Source organism: Oenanthe melanoleuca, chromosome 3, assembly GCF_029582105.1.
Source record: "Oenanthe melanoleuca isolate GR-GAL-2019-014 chromosome 3, OMel1.0, whole genome shotgun sequence".
NCBI lineage: Eukaryota > Metazoa > Chordata > Aves > Passeriformes > Muscicapidae > Oenanthe > Oenanthe melanoleuca.
This window is the reverse complement of record NC_079336.1, coordinates 5,010,035-5,016,034: the sequence shown is the minus strand read 5'-3', so window position 1 is coordinate 5,016,034 and position 6,000 is coordinate 5,010,035.

Sequence of the window (6,000 nt, the reverse complement as noted above, 5' to 3'; positions counted from 1 at the left end):
AATTTCTTCCTTAGGAGAAATGAATTGAAAACTAATTTTCAAGGAAGCAAAGCTTTCTATCAGCAGTACTGTAATTTCTTATTATTGGTTTGAATGGCTTTAGCACCTGGAACCTTCATCTATGCTGAGGATTGTGCATTGCTGCCTGCTGCAGGCTAATCCAGGGGCAAAACCCCTCTCTAAATAAGCAAAGGAAAGGAGCATGGCTTGCTCCCATTTTACAGATGAAGACCTGGAAAAGAAGATGTTAAGGCACTTGTCCACATTTATTCTGCCAGCAGTGCAACCCAGATCTCTTGAGTTTGAGTCTAATATTTTAACCACAAAACCCTCCTCTTTCCAGTTTCAGTGTTTAATTAATGATGATGATGTCTGCAGCTTCCTCTTATCAAGCCATCCTTTCATCAATGATGGTATTGTGGTTATTTCCCTGCCATGTGTATGGCTGCCTTCCAGTTATTTTACCAGCTCCTGAAACCATGTTCACAAGTGTAGAATTTGCTAATCTTTCCCGAGTCCCTTCTTAAATGTGAAGCTGAACTCTGCTTTCAATGCACACCAATTTTCTGCTACTGATGAATGTAAAGCAGTGATGCTAAAACCTCCTGGGATACATGAATTAGCTGAGGTTTCCTAGACCATCTGTGCTACCACCTGAAGTGTGAAGTATGGTTCTTTCTTCCTACCACCAGTTAAGCACCTTAAATGGTTTTACCAAGGAATTTGAACATCATTAAAATAGCCTGTGAATATCATTAAAATGGTCCTTTCTGCCATTTCTGGTTGAATTTGGAAATAAATGTCACTTGGTCCTGGATTTTCAGGTGTGGGGAGCTTCAGGTTTTGTTCTCTCTTATGGCAAGTTCCTTTATTCCATGGTTCTATAATATTTACACTTCTCCTTTGTGTGGAACAAGGGAAGAGCTTCAAATGGTTTATTTGTCACTGGAACCACTTTCCTCTTGTTAAAACAGGGCTGGGTTCATGATGTCACAGACTTGACTCAGGACCAGTTGTAGACCCTTCCATCAGCTCTGCATCAAGCTGAATGAACTATACAGCATGACAACAACATTATTTCTACTGATCTTGCTTGGAGGTGATCAAAAGATATGACATTATCATAAGTGCCTTTGTTTCATTATCCACTTTATCTTATTTTAGCTGAACCTTTCTTGGATAAATCTGCAGTTTGAGGATCTAGTAAGAACATGCCTCTGTCAGGCAGTTGGATTAGAGGGTCACTGTAGATCCCTTCTAACTGAAATATTCTATTCTATTCTATTCTATTCTATTCTATTCTATTCTATTCTATTCTATTCTATTCTATTCTATTCTATTCTATTCTATTCTATTCTATTCTATTCTATTCTATTCTATTCTATTCCATTCCATTCCATTCCATTCCATTCTTTCTTGATAAAATTTAAAACAAAATGAGCAAGCTTCATTTCCATTTATGATGTGTGTTCACAGGAATACCTTAACTTGTAGCTGACATTAACTTCACGTGCATCACCAAGATATTATTGTTCGTGTTCTGTGATTAAAAAGAAGCAGAAGAGGATTTAAAATTATTGAGTGAAGTCTCCACAGCTGCTGTATGAACAAATAAAACAGGCCAGGACTCAAGTCCAGTGGAAGAAGGCACAATGGCAGAATTCAACTCACCTCCAGTGCAGGGTGGCCACATCCAAACAGTCTGTTGGGACACATCCTTGATCCACACCACGAACCAGACCTAAATGCTCCTTGCACAATGCTAGGTGGCCTGGACAGAAGTAATTCTGCATTATACATAAACAATTTATCAGTCTGAAAAATCATATGCCTTGTGGCTTGTGCTCATTCCTGGCTCTTTCCATTTACTTTAAGATTAAATCAACCATGATCTGGAAGAATCTGTTTTATTGTCCATTGATGGTTAATTTAGGCAGTTAACTCAGATGGAGCCATATGGATCATATAGTTTGCTGCCTTTTGTGCCTGGCTTACAGGTAGAGTGGAAGCAGCAAAATGTGAGATATCAACAATAAACCAAGATGAGGAGAAGTAAATAAAGGGGGCAAGTAACATCCTGTGGAGACATTTGTCCTCTGGAAATGTTTGGAGCCATTCTGAGGTCACCTGGGCAAGATAGTGGGAAATCCAGTGTTTTCTTGATCAGCTCATGACTAGTAGTTTTTGTTTTTTTTGTTTTTTTTTTTTTTTTTTTGTTTGTTTGTTTTTTTTTTTTTTTTTTTTGTTTGTTTTTTTTTTCCTTTTTTTTTTCCCTGAATGAATGCCATTTAATTATTAGATTCTGTGTTTATGAATGGCAGATACTGGCTAGGGTACCTGTGGAAAGTAGTTTCTTAAGGTTTCTGGGTTATTTTTTCTGAGCAATTTTGTGTTGAAATTTTAAGAAGAAAATTTAGATACTTGCCTAGCCTTTGTTGTGTCAACAACACCTGGCAGGCTGGTAATACATACAGAAAATCTCATCTGTCATCAGTAAAAAGTCAATGCTGGGATAGAATTCCTACCAAAAGCATTATATAACCCCTAGGAATAAGGAAGACTGAACTGGAATTTTATTTTGTTCAGGTTAATCTCTTATTGTATTTTGATTTTCCCTCATTTTGACAGAAAATAAAATTCACTGTAGTTGACCATTTGAGCATCAGCCTTTGTTTAGGTCTGAGACTGGCACACACCCAATGTTTCAATCAAAGCCAGAAGACTAAAGGAGAGGGAGATAAAGAACAATCATTGTAAAGACCCTGTCATCCAATTTTGAAAGGTTCCAGAGAAGGAAAAAGTTACTTACAGACCCCCGTGGTTACCAGCTTATACCTTGAAGCATGACATTTTATTACCTTTCTCCTCTAACTGGTCATGAAATAATCCTACTGTTTTTTAACTCCTCATCTACAGAATGAATCCATCAGCCTTCCTTTGTCCTTCATATGTTTTTTTGCACTTTCTTTTGCATTTATTAAGAGTCCTAGCTTAGCTTTAATGCACTGCTGCTTAGCAGTGCTTCTAACACTCATTCATGCATTAATTGATCTTTGGATTTGCTCTCCTTCCCTATCTGCTTCACTGATTTGTTCCGTTCAATTTCATCCAACACGTCTCGCATCGAATTGTGCTGTAATTTCCTCTGCTGCAGTTCAGCATCCTTTGTGTTTAACTCCTGGGTCTCTCCATAGTTCTAATTACAAACCTGGAGGATTTAGCTGGAATTTTAATGGCAATATAATAGTAAGCCTAGAGCCAAAACAAGTACTCAGTATTTTGGGACTGCCATGAACTGAGAGGCAGACCAGGCAGCAGGTTTTAAACACAAATGTGCAAAAAACATTTAAGGAGACTTAACTTGCATTCCTTCTTTTCTCCTTGACCAACTCATTTTATTAGGGAAAGTTTAATTTGTTAAATTGAAATGCTCAGACGTTTTAAAGAGAAAAGACTCCAAAAATGTAGCACGTATTTCATGCCAAAATGTTATTCCAGAGTTTGCCACCCATTTGTGTTTCAGTAGAAATACTTGCCTCCCACTCCTTGGCACTGGCTCAAAACTCTTTTTCTCAAAGAAGGTGCTGAAAAAGCATCTGAGTATTAATTTGTCTTTTGTGGGAGGTTTTAGTGTTGTTATAAATCACTATAAATCACAAATCAGGCTTTAAATGGGAGACTTCATAAGCTGGTCTCACTGAGTAAGGCTGTGAAAATGAAAAGCTTAAAGCAAATGTTATCTTGATGTGTTGTATTTAAATTGCTTCTAGCAGACTTAGTGGCCTGGTTTTGCCAGTGTCTGACCTGCTCTTTCAAATGGTGAAGGGAAATGTGGTGGGCATCTCCTCTTACAGTGATTAATGCTCCATTTGTCAAAGGAAGCTGCTTCAAGCCCCACTTTTGAGTTTATAGACAGACTTTTCTCTAAGGATCTCATATCTTTGCCAGCATTACTGGTGACTCACTCAGTGCACAATCTGAATTGAAGATCTCAAGCACCAAGACAGCACTTCTTGTTCTGATAAAAAATATATGTGATTCCATACGAACAGTTCTGAGTGTTTGAAAACCCCAGCCAGAGACTTAGTAACACCCTATATTTACATGACATTTTTCATTCTGAGGTATTTCTCTGAGTCTGGTACACCAACCATGTGTAGGTAATTATCAGTAATCATCGCTAATTGTTTTTACAATTCTTTTTCCATTTTGGCATCGACTTTGAAACGGCAGCTTAACATGAGCTCATCTAAATGTAGACTTTGTGAAGACAACATTTCTGAATAGGAGCTGTATAGGAAAATAACGAGACAAAGCGTTCCAAGTTGGAGCATGGCCAGGACACCAAAGTCCTTGCTAGAAGTCATGGGATCACTAATGCCCACAAAGTGGTCAGGACCTCCACTGAGTTTTATGAGTGCAATGTCTCACCCGAAGAACAACTTCTTCAGCAGCACAGTACCCCATTGTGCTGCACTGGACTGGTTCATGTGCAAGGAGAAGAGTCCCATTCACTGAACTCCTCATGCCAGGCTGACCAGACTGTCTCAGTGTGTCTCCCAGCCCAGCAGACCACCTGTCTTGGCTCACCACAGGTGGCTGGGGGCCAGCGGAGATGGGGAAACTCTCAGCTTTCTCAGATAAAGACATCTGTGGGGCCTCATGGGATCTGTCCATCTCTACTGAATTCTCTTCATACCTTCGTGCTTCAGCTCAGCAGTTTGCAAAGCAGAGGGGATTCAGTTTGGAAAGTTCTTCCTTCGGGTGTGCAGCAGCCGGGGCTGGTGCCCAGCGCTCCGGGCGGTCCGGTGATAATTGGCTACTGAGAAAACTCACTGCATCCACACATCCCAACACTGCCCAGGCCAAGCTGCCTTTTACCACATGGGCCCATACTTCAGGTGGCTTGCACACACTTGAAAAGCTGCTGAAGTTGCAGCTGCCTTCCCACCTTCTCTGGTAATGCAAATCCATCTCCTTCTGTCAATGTATGGACCCTGCTGTGGTTTAGCCAGGCAATGCTGAGCAGGCACAATTTCCACAGGACAAGAACTCTGTGCAGCCCAGCATAGATTAAAATGTAGGCTGTCTTAGTTTCCTTTGCCATTCACAGTTAGCCACAGGACCCTGCTGCTGGGTCCTGTGGCTTTTGAACATTTCCTTGGCTTCATCCACCAGCCTTACAGCAGCTCTCTGCAGAAAAGAGGAAGACAAATTGAAACCTTTAGGTATGTGGTGAATCTGTAGAGTTGTGTTTGGATGCCAAGGCAACTGCAATAATTGTGGGACCAAATTCACCACTGAAAGTTCATCTCACTTTCCCAAGTCACTGCTCATGTAGCTTGTCTATGTACACCATCAGTTGGTGGGACAAAGAGTGAAGGGTGGGTCATGGTTTTCTGCAAACAAAAGGGTGAAAGATTCCCTTTCATTTATTTAAATAAAAACAGCTTTTAAAGATTCTCTGGGGATTACACGAAGGCTAGAGGCCTGTGTATATAACTGAGTTTTCACTGACACCCAGCCTGAGAACACGAATATCTGAGTAACTGCAGTTATAATCTAAGGAAATTTTGAGCTAAAAAGGTGTGGACAGTAGACGAAGTAGAAAAAAATAGGCAGATAGGATGCTAGCTTGGTCTGAAATTGGAATTTAGATATCTAAATCTTACTGTGATTGGGATTTAAACCGACGTAGTCCTACCCAAAGAATATAAACATCATAAAACATGGATAGATCTGTCTTAGCAGGCATTGCTTCCACATAAGGTCTGGAAAATACAGAGAAATATCTGAACGTGAGCTAACCATGATGAAACACAAAGAACAGACTCAGGGCTTGGATTTAAATAAGAAAATTGTGAGTAATCATGGAAAGTGTGCTCCCTGTGTACTACAAGGCATGGTAGAAATCTTGCACGTTGTTTTGGCTTTTTGTGTCTGGATCTGGTCTTCAGCCTTCCACAGTGAAATAGAATTTCAAGAAAGACTCATGTGACA